Genomic DNA, 16,032 nt, shown 5'->3' on the forward strand with positions numbered 1-16,032 from the left:
AAGCCTACCTAAAAACCTGGGTGCACATTAATTCACAATATGCAAATTATTTACTAGTGGAGAAAACTGCAGACTGTTGCTACTTTCCCTACTAGTGGGCATCCTCTTAAGATCTCTCCAAGAGCACAATGTGCAATTAGAAAAAAACATTGCAGCCTGTGTCGTTTGCCCAAGACCACCTGGACGTTTCACAATGCTTCTGAGAGTGTGTTCTATGGGCAGAAGAGGTAAAAGTAGAACTTTTTAGCACAAATGCACAAAGCTATGTTTCGGGGAGAAAACACACTGTACGCCAAAACCTCATCCCCACTGTAAAGTATGGTACAGGGAGCATCATGGTTTAGGACTATTTTACTGACTCAGGGTCTGGAAATCAGGCGATCATTGAGGGAACAATGAATTATAAGGTGTATCAAAACATTTTACAAGAGAATGTAAGGATAGCTGTCCATGATCTCAAGCTGAAGAAATGGTGGGTGATGCAACAAGACAATGACCCAAAGCGAACAAGTACATTATTAAAAGGATGATTGAAAAGAGAAAGATCTGTGTTTTGGAATCATAATATTAACCTTAAATCCATTGAGATGCTGCGACAAGACCTAAATAGGGCTGTGCTTACAAGGCATGCCAGAAATATTGATGAACTGAAACACATTTTCAGGAAGGAATGGTCCAAAATTTCTTCTCCATGTTTGTATCTACAGTAAATGATTGCTGGAGGTAATTGCTGGTAAAAAAGGATCAGGCGGTATTAGTGTATCTTGATGCCACCAGGAAGTAGTGGTGGAGTCAAGATTGACAGGGGGGTGACACCCCCTGTACCTGATTGGCTGCACAGAGTCGTGGCCTGCAGGTCCTGGCAACCCACATACCAGACATAGGGGGAAAAAAAAGGGGTTACAATAAGAAGCATAGATCACCCTGGAGGCTCCTTGGCAGTGCAGGCACAGTAGGTCACCCCTCTTTCCCAGCGATGTCACTGTCGCATATTGGCTGCCAGCACGGAGGCAACAGCGTTGGCTGCCTGTGCCACTGTGTCCCCTTCCCCCCTGGGCCGGTACAGTTACAGCCTGTGCCTGGGACGGAGGGCTGATCCTGTGCTGGGACAAATCCGCTGTGACAGATGGTGGTGTGGACTAACCAGGCAGCCGCAACACTGCAGAAAGCCTGTGTCTGGGAGTGTGGCCTGATCCGGTGCTCTGCCATCAGAACACCCCAGCGGTCACAGTCCTGCCGCTGGGGAGAGAAGGCCAGCGGTGATGAGCAGGAGCGCGCAAGGGGACACAAGCGACACGGACCTCGGCGATCAGTGGCGTTTGACTGCAGCATTAGCGACGAAGGTGAGAGAAGGGAGACGTCCGGGGAACAGGGAACAGAAAACTGCAGTGCAGGGAGCTTGGGAGAGTTAGTGAAGCAGCGGGGACAACAGGAGCAGGAAGACCGGGACATTAATACTTAGTGCAGCAGTGTGGAGGACAACATCTGGCGCCTGGGTATATTCATACTGAGCTTCGAGGACCTGCTGTGCAGCTATCTCGCCAGCCAATCAGGGTCAGGGGGCGTCACCGGCCTGTCACTGCTCTCTGCAGCTGTACTAGATGGTGGCGTCAAGATACAATAATACCGGATCAGGCTAATACATTCAAGGTTCACTTAGTTTTTCTCCTTGCGCTATGGATGTTTACATAATGTGCTCAATAAAGAACATGATTGATACAACAGTTTGTGTGTTATTAGTTTAGCAACATTGTATCTGTCTATAATTGTGACTTATATAACAATCAGACCGCCGTTTATCTATATATATAAAATTGAATGTATGTCTGTATGCGTGCGTGTCTTTCTGTTTGTCCTTTATGCGCTACTACGCCATTCATTCGATCGCCATGAAACTTTGGGAAGTTGTTGAGTACACTCCTGGGAAGATTATAGGCATAGTACATTTATGCTACGATAAATGGTGCGTGCGTGCGTCGTCGACAGTTACGACCTCCCCACGTAGATCGTTCGATTTCCATCATTGCCACTAATTCTCTCACTTCCCGATGTTGTAGAAATATGGAATTTGGCAGGAGCATTGATTATGTCATAAATAGGAAAAGCTAATGGGTCCCAACTCGATTATTCAATTGTAAGCGCCAAAGAATTAGCGTCCAAATTTTACGTACGGAATCTAATTTTCTCGCTTCCCAATGTCATAGAAACTTGAAATTTGGCACGAGCATTGATTATGTCATAAATAGGAAAAGCTAATGGGTCCCAACTCGATAATTCAATTCTATGCGCAAAAGAATTAGCGTCCAAATTTTACGTACGGAATCTAATTTTCTCGCTTCCCACTGTCATAGAAACTTGAAATTTGGCAGGAGCATTGATTATGTCATAAATAGGAAAAGTTATTGGGTCCCAACTCGATTATTCAATTGTAAGCGCCAAAGAATTAGCGTCCAAATTTTACGTACGGAATCTAATTTTCTCGCTTCCCAATGTCATAGAAACTTGAAATTTGGCACGAGCATTGATTATGTCATAAATAGGAAAAGTTATTGGGTCCCAACTCGATTATTCAATTGTAAGCGCCAAAGAATTAGCGTCCAAATTTTATAAATGGCGCGTGCGTGCGTCGTCAACAGTTACGACCCCCCCACGTAGATCGTTCGATTTCCAGCATTGATTATGTCATAAATAGGAAAAGTTAATGGGTCCCAACTCGATTATTCAATTCTAAGCGCAAAACAATTAGCGTCCAAATTTTACGTACGGAATCTAATTCTCTCACTTCCCAATGTCATAGAAACTTGAAATTGTGTGTGGGCTAGATTTGGAGAATCCGTGCTTCTCACATGGACAACTGTATGTGGCCAGCTCACGCGTCGGAAAACCTTCGGATTTATTTGTGTATGCACCAGACGGAAAAACAAAAAATATTGTGTATCCACAAGCACTTGATTAAGGCCGCCTGCACACGGGCGGAAATCCCGCCGCGGGATTTCCCGCGGGATTTCCGCCGCTGAAAGTTTGCATAGGAGTGCATTACAATACGCACTCCTATGCAGACGGCCGCGGTTTGGCCGCGCGAAATCTCGCGCGGCAAACAAACCGCGGCATGTCCTATTTTTCTGCGGGGCACACACTCACCCGGCTGCCGGCTCCGGTCTGCGCATGCGCCGGCTGCGCGGCAGCTGGCACGTGAAAGAGCTGGGGCCGCCAGGCGCGGGTGAGTACGCGCTCATCCCTGCAGGCTCTCGGGTCGGGTCCCGCGGCGAGAATTCTCGCTGCCGGATCCGACCCGCTCGTGTGCAGGCGGCCTAAATACATAGAATTAAAACAACATAAGACACAATGTAAATTCAATGTTATAAGAACGAGTTTCCTTGATTTTCCTTTCTTCTGATGTTGCAGCAACGCGCGACGGGTAAGCTAGTTAGTAATAAATGCAAAAATTCAGGTAATTCCCAAGGGATCATTTACTTTTTCTAGCAAATATATCTTGAAACACGATGAAACTTATACATGTATCTATCTAACAAAACTATATACTAGGACAAGAATCCTTGATCTGGTGTATTACCTGCAAATTAGCCAAGTCCCGAATGATCCTTTATGTTTGTAATAGCTATCTGTTTTGGAGAAGGTTATTGGGTAGTGACTACAAATAACATGTAACATTTGTTTCTATTGTTTTCCATAACTGCTAACAGGATGTCCACAATCAGGGGTATATCTATAGGGGCTACAGATGCGACCCAGCCAGACAGGGTGCTCAGGCCACCCTCGCCATGGTAGCGCAGTACCCTGGAGAAACACCCCCACCCCTCCATTGCTTCAAATTGTGCCTCTGAAAATCATTAGAATTATAAAACCTTTATAAAGTCCTCCTCAGAATTCATTATATTGGTATATGGTTTATCTCCAACAGTACGCCTGTAGCTAAGGGTTAGTCAAGAAAGTAATGCTTGTGCTGGCAACGAGTAATGTATGTTTAGAGTCTAGTAATACAGTGAATGAGGTTTGATCCCTATATCATAGCTACAGGAGCTGCTATGGCAGTTTCCATACTGTGTGTTAAAGGGGTTGTCCCGCGGCAGCAAGTGGGTCTATACACTTCTGTATGGCCATATTAATGCACTTTGTAATGTACATTGTGCATTAATTATGAGCCATACAGAAGTTATAAGAAGTTTTTCACTTACCTGCTCCGTTGCTAGCGTCCTCGTTTCCATGGAGCCGCCTAATTTTCGGCGTCTAATGGCCAAATTAGCCGCGCTTGCGCAGTCCGGGTCTTCTTCTGTTCTCAATGGGGCCGCTCGTGCAGGATGCCGGCTCCGTGTAGCTCCGCCCCGTCACGTGCCGATTCCAGCCAATCAGGAGGCTGGAATCGGCAATGGACCGCACAGAAGCCCTGCGGTCCACCGAGGGAGAAGATCCCGGCGGCCATCTTCAACCGGTAAGTAAGAAGTCACCGGAGCGCGGGGATTCAGGTAAGCGCTGTGCAGTTTTTTTTTTAAGTCCCTGCATCGGGGTTGTCTCGCGCCGAACGGGGGTGGGGGGGGGGGGTTAAAAAAAAAAAAAACCCGTTTCGGCGCGGGACAACCCCTTTAAGGAATGTGAACTGCACATAGACTGTTAACCCCTTAGTGATGAAGTCTCTTTGCACCTTAGTGACGGAGCCAAATTTTGGAAATCTGACAGGTGTCACTTAACATAGCATAACTCCGTAAAGGCTTTGCATATCCAAGTGATTCTGATATTTTTTTTTTTGCCACAGAGTGTACTTCATTTGGATAGTAAAAACAGACCAATAGAATTTGTGTATATTTATTAAAAGTGCCAATATAGGGAAACTTTTGAAAAAAGTATCATTTTTTTCACATTTTCAACTGTAATATCTCAAATATGCGCAAACAAACTGTACAAATTTTTGCTAAGATATATATTAGCATCTGTTTACTTTATTCTAGCGCACATTTGAAAAAGTTTCATGTTTTTTTAACCATTTAGATGACGTACAAATTTAACATTACTTTTCAGCATTTTGAGGAACACTTTGTTTTCCTGCACCAAGCCAAGATTGCAAAGGCTCATAGGTGTCAGAATGATAGATACCCCTGCATATGACCCCATTTTAAAAACTACACCCCTTAATGTATTCACTGAGGGGGGTTATGAGTATTTTGACCCTACAGTTTTTTTTCAGGAATTAATGGAATTTAGAGGAGAAAAAATAAAATTTCATATTTTTGCAAATATGTCAATTTAAAGATATATTTATTTTCTATAGTTTACATGAAAATGAGGATTGACATGCCAAAATGGATACGCCTGTTTCTCCTGTGTTCAAGAACATACCCAATGTGGCCCTAATCTTATGTCTGGATGCACAACGGGGCCCAAAATAAAAGGAGTAGTCGGTGGATTTCAGAACAGAAATTTAGCTTGAAGGCCTTTTATGCCCCATAGCATACATGTAGATCCATTGAGTGGCCAAAACGATTAAAAAAAACCACAAATGACCCCATTTTGAAAACTAGACCCCTTAACCAATTCATCTAGGGGTGTACTGCCCATTTTGACCCCACAGTTTTTGAATGAATTTAAGCAAAGCAGAAAGAAAAAACTGTGGGTTTAGTTTTTTGGGCAATTCTGTCATTTTAAACACAGCTTTTTTTGTACAGCACACATATGAATGAAGACTTGCACACCAAAATGGATACACCTGTTTCTCCCGTGTTCAGAGACATACCCATTGTGGCCCTAATCTTATGTCTGAATGCACAACGGGGCCCAAAACAAAAGGAGTAGTCAGTGGCTTTCAGAACAGACATTTTGCATAAAGGTGATTTAGGCGCCATTGCCCACTTGTAGAGCCCTTGAGCAGCCAAAACGACAGAGAACCCCCACAAATGACCCCATTTTGAAAACTAGACCCCTTAATGAATTCATCTAGGGGTGTACTGTGTATTTTTACCCAAGATTTTTTGAATAACTCTAAGCAAAGCAGTAGGAAAAATTAAAATTTTCATTTCTTTGGCAATTGTGTTAATTTAAAAACAGTTTTTTTTGTACAGCACACATAGGGATGAAAACTTTCACTCCAAAATGGATACCCTTGTTTGTTCCGTGTTCAGAAACATACCCATTGTGGCCCTAATCTACTTACAGGACACATGGCTAGGCCTATAATGGAAGGAACACAGTTGGATTTCAGGGTACAACGGAATAAATTTCAGGCCCCATTGCCCACTTGTAGAGCCCTTGAGCGGCCAAAACGATAAAGAACCCCCACAAATGACCCCATTTTGAAAACTAGACCCCATAACGAATTCATCTAGGGATGTAATGCATATTTTGACCCCACAGTATTTGAATGAATCTAAGCAAAGTAGAGTGAAAAAATTAAAATTTTCATTTTTTGGCAATTGTGTCAATTTAGAAAACATTTTTTTTGTACAGTGTACATAGGAATGAAGACTTGCACCCCAAAATAGATACCCCCATTTGTCCTGTGTTCAGAAACATACCCATTATGGCCATAATCTATTTACAGGAAACATGGCAAGGCCTATAATGGAGAGAACATCCGTTGGATTGCAGGGCACAACTGCTTTGCTGACTTATGTGGAAAAAAATAGACTCCCTAAAAATAACATACGCCTGGCGCGCATACGCAGAAGTGTGGACCATTTCACCGCGGGACACCATGGACAAGGCGGGTGAGTATGCTATGGAGCTGTCACGTCTTCAGCCAAGAGGACTTTAATCCAAAGAGGATGCATATTTTTACGTCCTCTAGGATTAAAGCCCATTTAGCTGGGATGTAAAAAGGCAATGCAGCTGTCACTTAGGGGTTAAATGCAAAACCAGAGCAACTATTAGCAAGAAAAGTTGACATATAATTTCATTAGAAGTACTATTTACAGTACTATTACTACACATCCTTGAGAACAGGAGCCTGCAGGCAGATAATGCGTTTCCCATGACATGAATCCAGCTCACATGCGGCTAACACTCTATGCCTGACATAGACTGTAACCTAAATTGGGCTCGGTGCATACAGTGAAGCACTGTGGAATTGACCTCCAGCAAATTAGGACACATTTTAAAGGTAAATATATGGGCAGGAATGTACAGTACTGTGCAAAAGTTTTAGGCAGGTGTGGAAGAAATCCTGCAAAGTAAGAATGCTTTCAAAAATAGAAGAAGTGCTAAACGTTTATGGGGAACTAACAGAATACAAAGTGAATGAACAAAAGAGGAATCTAAGGCACATCAAACTTGGTATGACCATTCTTTGCCTTCAAAACAGCATCAATTCTTCTAGGTACACTTGTACACAGTTTTTGAAGTTGAGGTTGTTCCAAATATCTTGGGGAACTAACCACAGATCTGTAGATGTAGCTTGCTCAAGTCCTTCTGTATCTCCATGTAACTCCAGACACCTTGATGATGTTGAGATCAGTTCTCTGTGGGGGCATATCAGCACTTCCAGGACTCCCTGTTCTTCTTTATGCTGATGATAGTTCTTAATGACATTGGTTGGATCTTTGGTGTTGTTGTCGTGCTTCAGAATACATTTGGAGTCAATCAGATGCCTTCTATTTTTGAAAAAGTTTTTTTACTTTGAAGCATTTTTTCTAGACCTGCCTAAACCTTTACATAGTACGGAAGGATTTCATATTCCCTTTATTGCCCAGCTTGCAAAATCAGATTATTGTTTGATCTTCAATTAAAATACCTATATTCCATTATACAAGTGTCAACAGCACAACTGAATCAGGTTCTTTGAGTTCATATAAATTCATATAATTCGTGATCTTATTCTTGGATTGTCCTCTGAAGGCAATGGAAATGCTCTAACATTGTAATCATTGTGGAGGTTTCTGTTGACTCCAACTGGAGAGTGATTGCAGCACAACAGCATCATGTTAACTATGAATTGTAATTTCATTACATTTTGGGTAGCAAACTGGACCCCATGTATTGTATGATGCCTATGGAGCAATGAAACCCCTTGAAATATCATGCAGTGAGCCTGGGTATCAGTGTTCCCCAACCATTGGCTCTTCGGCTGTTGCAAAACTGCAACGCACAGCCTGCAACTGTCGAGGCGTGGTGAAAGTTGTAGTTCTGGAGACAACTGCGTTCGATTATTACCTCTGTACACATACATATAAATTTGCTAAGTCTAAAAGAAAGCAGACACATCTCCTCCTAGTATAGGCAAGAGGCTGAGATCCCATAATAGCCTTTGGCACTCATTTGTCTGGTGAATAATTTAGCTAACCTGCACATCATTGTGTATTTCCAGAAAATGACCTGGCGGCAATACAAATCTGGGAAGTCTGCCACTTTGGAAACATTCCTCAAGAGTCTTTTTTTAAGAAGAAAGCATGTGGAACTAAAGTTGTCATATATTATTAACTTATCAATTTTCAATATTTTTATGTCAGTCAAAATGAACTGAAATGGCGTCTAAGATTAAAACTGAAAGTGAAAAAAAGGGCCTCTACCGAAATACAAAGAAGACTAAGAATATGACGACTGCAAAATCGATAACGAGGCCATAAAATGCGTGTGATGCTTCATCTTCCTTAGTTCAAAAATTGACCAGGATGGAGAATCTATGGCAGAGATAAAACGTAGGATAGCATTTGAGAGAAGCGCAATGCTAAACATGGACAAAATTTAGAAAAGTAGGGGTATCTGCATAGCAACTAAATGCAGGATAGTGCAAATCACCGTTTTCCCCATAGCCATGTATGGATGCGAAAGCTGGACTACTGCATATGCCCTGGATGGTGAGAGTAACAAACAGAGAAGTCCTAAATCGTATAAGACCCAATATATCACCGGGGACCAAGATGACCGGACTCAGACTCATGGAGGACAAGATGACCGGACTCAGACTCATGGAGGACAAGATGACCGGACTCAGACTCATGGAGGACAAGATGACCGGACTCAGACTCATGGAGGACAAGATGACCGGACTCAGACTCATGGAGGACAAGATGACCGGACTCAGACTCATGGAGGACAAGATGACCAGACTCAGACTCATGGAGGACAAGATGACCGGACTCAGACTCATGGAGGACAAGATGACCGGACTCAGACTCATGGAGGACAAGATGACCGGACTCAGACTCATGGAGGACAAGATGACCGGACTCAGACTTACGGACTTTGGCCATATAATGCGAGCAGAGTCGCTAGAAAAATCTATAATGCTTGGACAGATCAGTGGAAAAAGCAGACCTGGCGCCAAAGGACACGATGGCCGATACTGTCAGAGCTAATATTGGCATGGATATCACACAACTGGAAGAAGCAGAGCAAAACCGAAAAACATGGAGGGAGCTTGCCTTCAGAGTTGCTTAGAGTCTTGAACAACTAAATGGCTAACAACCACAACAAAACGAACTTAAAGAAATGTTTTTCTAATTTTCAACCCATTATTTTGTATAGAAATTTTATACACAAAACATGCTTCTTTTAAAAATGAGAGATAATGTAGTGTAGCTTCATTGAGAACATCATGGCTTGGTATGACTGGTCACGCAATGCATGGACACATTAAATCAACATAGTATTTGAAGGTCTCTCTGGTAGAACATTTAGCAGCCCTGCTTCTTTTTTTTGGAAGCAATAGAAAGCATTAGTGTTTTAAGGGGGTTTTCCAGGTCTAATCTATTAATGACCTATCCTCAAGATTATATTGATAGTTGATTGATGCGGGTGTGACATCTGGGACCCCCGCTGATCAGCTGTTGCCTGGAGTGGCTGTGCCGTCCAGAAGCATACACCTCCATAACCTCTGCAGTGGCACAGAGTGGTACTGCAGCTCCTTTTCTTGCATGTTTCCATTCAAATGTGTGTACTTTGTAAGGAGATACAGTTCATGACGGCAGGAGAGTTATCTCAACTACTCCCTTACATATTGATTGGATCTCATAATGTTGGCCACTGACAGCCAGTGGTAACTGATTTTTCAAAAAGCTTGTGTTTATGTAATAGTGTCACGAACTGACCTGAATTGTTAGGCTCTCGGTTCACGACAAACTGTCGCACTTTCTCCTGGCAAATGTGCGAAAACTGATCCTTAATCATTAGGTCCTCTGGGTCCTGAAATGTAGCAATGGATAAACCACTGACCCACTGCTAGAAGGCAGTTCTCAGCCCATCTACTAGATTGAAGTAGCTCTCCTTAGGTCCACGTTGTAATATCCAGAAGCTTTTGCGATATACCTCTGGGTGAGGTGACATTTCCAAATCAAGGTTTGTTGAATGACCCCATAATCCCCATCCTTGGTCTCTAGTAGGAGCTAAAAACACTTTCAGGGCTTTTACTCTTAACCATGGAGTCAGGTACCTCACCCACTGATCACTGGATATCTGATAAGTTTTTTTCAAGTCCCTTTAGGAAAGTGTCCAGGTCCCATCTTTCTCCATAACAGCAAGTTCTCGACATGGGGTTTAAAAGCCGTGGTATCACTGTACTCATGGTTGTGTGGAGTAGAACACTGTATTTGGAGTTGTGCTAACTTCAGCTAACACCCTCTCACTGCCTGCGCCTGTCATTCGGCAGCCTCTCGTTCCAACTGGAGCTGGTGTGTGGCAAACTCTCTGCTTGACGCTCTCTAAAGATAAGCTGCAGATGTATGTTGCAGTTCAAACACCTATTTGTTGAAGAATTACTGCCAAACCAAATTCCCTTGCATTCTGGAGAACTGAAGGTTCCGAAACTAGATCCATGGCCTGCTTCATAGGTGCTGAAACCACAGGGCATTGGTGCTTGGTATTATCCTCCACCACCATCTGGATCCAAACACATTCATATGAGCTCAAAAAAAATACTCGATGCCACCACTAAACTTTAGTAATGTACCAGGGTATGGGCACTCACTGGACTATGGGTTTTTATAGAGCAACAAGGACTGAACTTAGTAAGGCATTATTACGAAAAGTTGCAATGCTTATAAAAAGTTACCAAAAATGTATACAAAAAGGACAAACAGTACATACAAAGCAGTTATAAAAATAATAGTGAATAAAGCAGAATACCAGACCTTACTGATGAGATTGGTTTGGATTTGGATGCTAGGAGAATTCCTAGCTACAACAGTGGACACAATCTTCTGGAGTTTGACACTGATCTTTGGTTAGTGCTGCACTTTTAACATTTCCCAGGCACACCCTCATAGTCCTCCTCCTGACCATATGATATGGGTGGGCTGAGTACATGCAGAATAATATCCTCTTGCAGCTAGAATTCTAATTTGGGCCATATTTATCTGTAGAAAACGTATGGGGAGGAGCTATGTCTGTTATATTTCAGTACAGAAAGTGAGCAACCTATCAACACTAAACATGGGGGTCTTAGCTCACTCGGTTGAGCAGATATTGAGTTTTGGGGGCTCTCGGTGTCCTATGATCCTGCTGTTCAGGCCATAAGAAGTGGGTAGATTCGCCAAGCACAACTGATGTGACCAAGAAAATGAATTACGCTTAGGAAATCTTAATTTATAATATTTCCTTTATACTGTAAATACCTGGATGAAGATCTGCACAACAGGGGCAGCATAACCCTTGAGACCAATGGCCTACCATTGACATATAAACCACAAAGGTCACACTGTCCCAAGTTCAGAAGCTCACACAGGATTTCTATAACTCTGTAAGAATCTAGCACATACAATATGGTTACTGTATACATTCATAACAATAACCAATGTGATAACTAGCAAAAGTGCAAATCCTTTTATTTATCTAAAATTATAATTTTGTGTTGAAAAATCATTTTAAAGTTCTGGCCCCTAGGGGTCTCCCTTCCTGGTAATTTTCTGTCCACTGCCTGTTGTCTCTATGACAGAGATAACAAGACTGATAGCATGAAATGAAGGAGGATGGTGACTCATGCTGCCATAAAAGTCTATTGAGATAAGAGGCAAGCACAGCCAATAAAATCATATACATACTGTCCTAATATGCTTTACTACATACATCATATCTCATCAACCCTATATTATCTATCTATTCTACATTATCGAGCTATTTATATGTAAACAGCCATTTATATTAATAGAGAACACAATGTTACATATGTACTCACTGCTGCTACTACTATATATAATAAATCTATGTTCTCCAAATATTTCCATAGAGCATTCCTCTTCTTGATAAGGTTTTATTGGACAGATTTTTATTTTAAACACAATGAAACTTTGTGGTATTTATGGATCCTCATCCCCTCCAAAGACAAAACATCGGTATTCTTGTATTATGTCGCCACCGGAAGTGAGGGGTGGCGACATAATACTGGATTTTGACATGTGGCCACACCCCCAGCTTGTGATTGGCTGGGGGCATGTGTGGCCTTAGGAGGGGAAGGGTCGGCGGCGGAGGCATCACCGGCATCATGACAGGCTGTGGTGGCAGCAAGATGAAAGCCAGTGGCGGCCGGAGCGAACCACACAAGGTCTTCAAGCCCCCAGTTAGACTCTGTTATCATTAACTACATTTCAAACTACACAGACAGAAAAAGTAACTACTTCTACTATACAAAAGGTTTTCACTTTTATGTTGTTAGCCTTTCGATATAAATATTAAATGTACTGGGAATAACGAGCAACAACTTAAAAGAACAGAGCCATGAAATGGTCATGCACAGTCATTGACGCAAGTAACTTTTAGTCTTTCTTTATCTGTATAAATAATTTAGAAACTCCTGAAATAAATGCTGAAAATAAGATTCAGCACATAAACATCATATTAGTAACTGGGGTTTAGTAAACCTCTTCCAGAAAAAAGTCTCATAGAAATAATAGATATGATTCATAACTGAACTGTAAGTTTAATCTAATGCAAGAAGAATTTACAAGGAAGTACAAAGCCGTCAAATCTAAAGACTGAGCCAACCCGCCATGTCTTATCATTAGCAAAAGTGGTAGCAAGAGTTGTAATAGCTTCCAGATTTCATGGACTATATGTTGTGCTGCATGTTCATTGCTTTATGGTTACTGAACTAAATGCACTTTACTATCTATTTACAAGAGGCCACTAATTCAGCACAAGGCATTAGTACAGAGATCCTATCATTGCTAATATTGACATCGCACACTGAGCACAGAGGAGTCAACAATGTTTCTGCATAGCGACAACACAGATCAGAAAATCTGCAATGGCATTAGGACCAAAGATAGTTACAAATCCCAATACTATCACTACATAGTCAATAAAGGCATAAATGGCATAATAAACCCTTGAAAGCCAATACTGCTTTAACATAGTGACCGAAAAAGACTTTAAACCCTCACTGTCACCTTTATTACAAGTCAATTCATGAAATTCCTTACCTGTTACATTTGCCCCAGTCAGCTATACGTTAGGTGGAAGCATCTATAAGTAATACCAACTCAAAACCATAGACCACCCAAAGTCACAGATTGAGGCCACTGACAGACGAAGGGCATGATGCATAACTATTACCAATTGTCTGTTGCTTCACTCATAACTGTGCATCGAGAGCTCCATGAAATGGGTTTCCATCATTAAGCCCATGATCAGTATGCACAATACCAAGTGTTCGCTGAAGTGGTATAAAACATGGCGCTGCTAGGCTAAGGAGCATTGGAAATGTATTCTTCCAAGTAATGAATCGCATTTCACTATTTGGAAGTATTATGGATGAATCTAGATTTGGGAGATACACAGAAAGCACTACTTACCACAATGCATAGTCCCTACTGTAAAATTTGGGAGATATTGGTATGGGTCTGTTTTTCAGAATTTAGGCTAGGCGCCTTACTTCCAGCTGATATGGAAGATTAAAACTGAAAGTGAAAAAATGGGCCTCTACCGGAATATAAAGAAGGATAAAATTAGGACCACTGCAATAAAATGGCCAAATTCAAATCAAAATCAGCAATGAGGTCATAGAGTGCATGTGAGGCTTCATCTTCCTTGGTTCAAAACTGACCAGGCTGGAGAATCTATGCCAAAGATAATGCGTAGGCTAGTATTGGGGTGAAGCGTGATGCTAAACATGGACAAAATCTGGGAAAGTAGGGATACCGGCATAGCAACTAAATGCAGGATAGTGTAAACCACCGCTGTCCCCAGAGCCATGTATGGGTGTGAGAGCTGGACTGCGAAAAAAGCTGATAGAAGGAGGATTGATGCGTTGGAGCTGTGGTGCTGGCGAAAGCTGCTCCGTATGCCCTGGACGGCGAGAGTTACAAACAGAGAAGTACTGAATCATTTAAGATCCGAAATATCACGGGAGGGCGGGATGACCAGGCTCAGGCTCATGGAGGACAAGATGGCCGGACTCAGACTCATGTATTTTGCCCATGTAATGTGAGCAGAGTCGCTAGAAAAACCTATAATTCTTGGACTGATTGGTGGCAAAAGAAGAACAGGCGCCAAAGGACACGATGGCCGATACTGTCAGAGCTGATACTGGCATGGATATCACACAACTGAAAGAAGCAGTTCCAAACCAAAAAGCATGGAGGGCGCTTGCCTTTAGGGTCACCAGGGCCATGAATGACTAAACGGCTAACAACAACAACAACTTTACTACCAGTGAAGAGTAATGTTAATACTGCAGCATACAAAGACGTTTTAGACAATTGTCTGCACAATGTAAGATTCATAAAGACACTGTCTGATGAGTGTGGTATGGAAGAACTCAAGTGGCCTACACAGAGCACCAACATTAGTTCCATGGAACACCTTTGGCATGAATTGGACCACCAGACCTTCCTCTTCAACAATGACTGACCTCACCGACAGAATCCACAGACACACTCAAAAATCCTGTGTAAAATCTTCCCTAAAGCATGGAGGTTATTATGGTTGCACAAGGGGGTAGGGGACAAATTCATATTAACATTGATGGTTTGAGAACGGGATGTCCAACAAGTACATATCTGTGGACTAGTCAGTTATTCCCATATTTTTGGCCATATAGTATTTTCCATTATTATTTCATAAATGATATCTAGAATGCCAATTGGCCATATAAAGCAGAGGTCCTGATGGCCAGGACTATACGTATTGGTTTCTGTAGACCCAGTGTAATGTACAGCATTATGTGATGGTTATCTGGCCAACAGGATTCCATCATCTCCTCCCGGCAGAGTACATAATGAGTAAACCATGCGCTCATTATGTATGGAAGGCAAACAAACCCCATCGTGCAGTTGCTCAAAAGCCGCTCAAACTTCCATTCAAATGGAAAGAATTTTGATCAATCGAACGATGGTTTTTATGCCGGCTAAAAACCAGCGCTAAACGAAAAGTGCACAAATAGTGCATGACTGCCCGCGTTTGCACATAACGATTATCTCTCACTTTTGGCTGTTTGAACAAACTTTAAGCGATACGCGTTGTGTGTTAAAGGGCCTTTATTCAGCTTTGTGAAACAATGAGAGCGGCTGGATGATCATCATTGGTTTAGTGGATGGGATTTAGTATTCATGAGCTGTGAGCAGGGATACAGAGTGAACAGGTAGAGGTGCCGTCCAGGGGAGATGTAGTAGAGAAGCAGAGGAGGACTGTGAACAGGTAGGGCTGACGTAAACAAAAAGAAAGCACAGCAGATGCTGCAGAATGAAGAGGCAGAAGAAAAGTAATGGATGGATTTACTACAGCACTGTGAGATGATTTATGGCTGTTTTTGAATTTGACTTTGATCTTAGAATATCCCTTTAGCTCTTTCCAATCCACTGTCTGACGTCTAAAGACATTATTATTTAAAGCTGTACAGCTCTGATGTTGGAAGACGTCCGTCGGGGTTCTCTTACTGTATATTGCCAGCCTTTCTGATGTCGGAGCCTATCCAACGTGTCACCTCATGCAGTACTGGCTTTAGCCAGCAGATAGCGCCATTTTATAATGGCAGAAAAAGAGTAAGCCCCCTAGGAAAACCAGGATACAAATTGGATTGGAAAGGGTTAAGCTTACTTTGTTACGGGACATTTAAACCTAACGATTATCTCTAAAATTCATTTAAACTTACAAATT

At 42.2% G+C, this 16,032-nt stretch overlaps 1 protein-coding gene across 2 annotated transcripts in view; it reads right to left on the reverse strand.

Annotated features, from left to right (window-relative positions):
* The window catches only part of TMEM150C (transmembrane protein 150C), a 222,675-nt gene that overhangs the window by 47,521 nt on the left and 159,122 nt on the right, over positions 1 to 16,032 (reverse strand). The window contains exon 1 of one of the 2 annotated variants that reach the window (XM_066574260.1): positions 11,073 to 11,138. The exons of the other annotated variant lie outside the window; for it this stretch is intronic. The gene's annotated coding sequence lies outside the window, so the exon portion shown is untranslated. Of the gene's footprint in view, positions 1 to 11,072; positions 11,139 to 16,032 lie in introns of those variants that run through there. 2 annotated transcript variants of the gene reach the window in all.

Source organism: Eleutherodactylus coqui, chromosome 7 (genome assembly GCF_035609145.1).
Source record: "Eleutherodactylus coqui strain aEleCoq1 chromosome 7, aEleCoq1.hap1, whole genome shotgun sequence".
Classification (NCBI taxonomy): domain Eukaryota; kingdom Metazoa; phylum Chordata; class Amphibia; order Anura; family Eleutherodactylidae; genus Eleutherodactylus; species Eleutherodactylus coqui.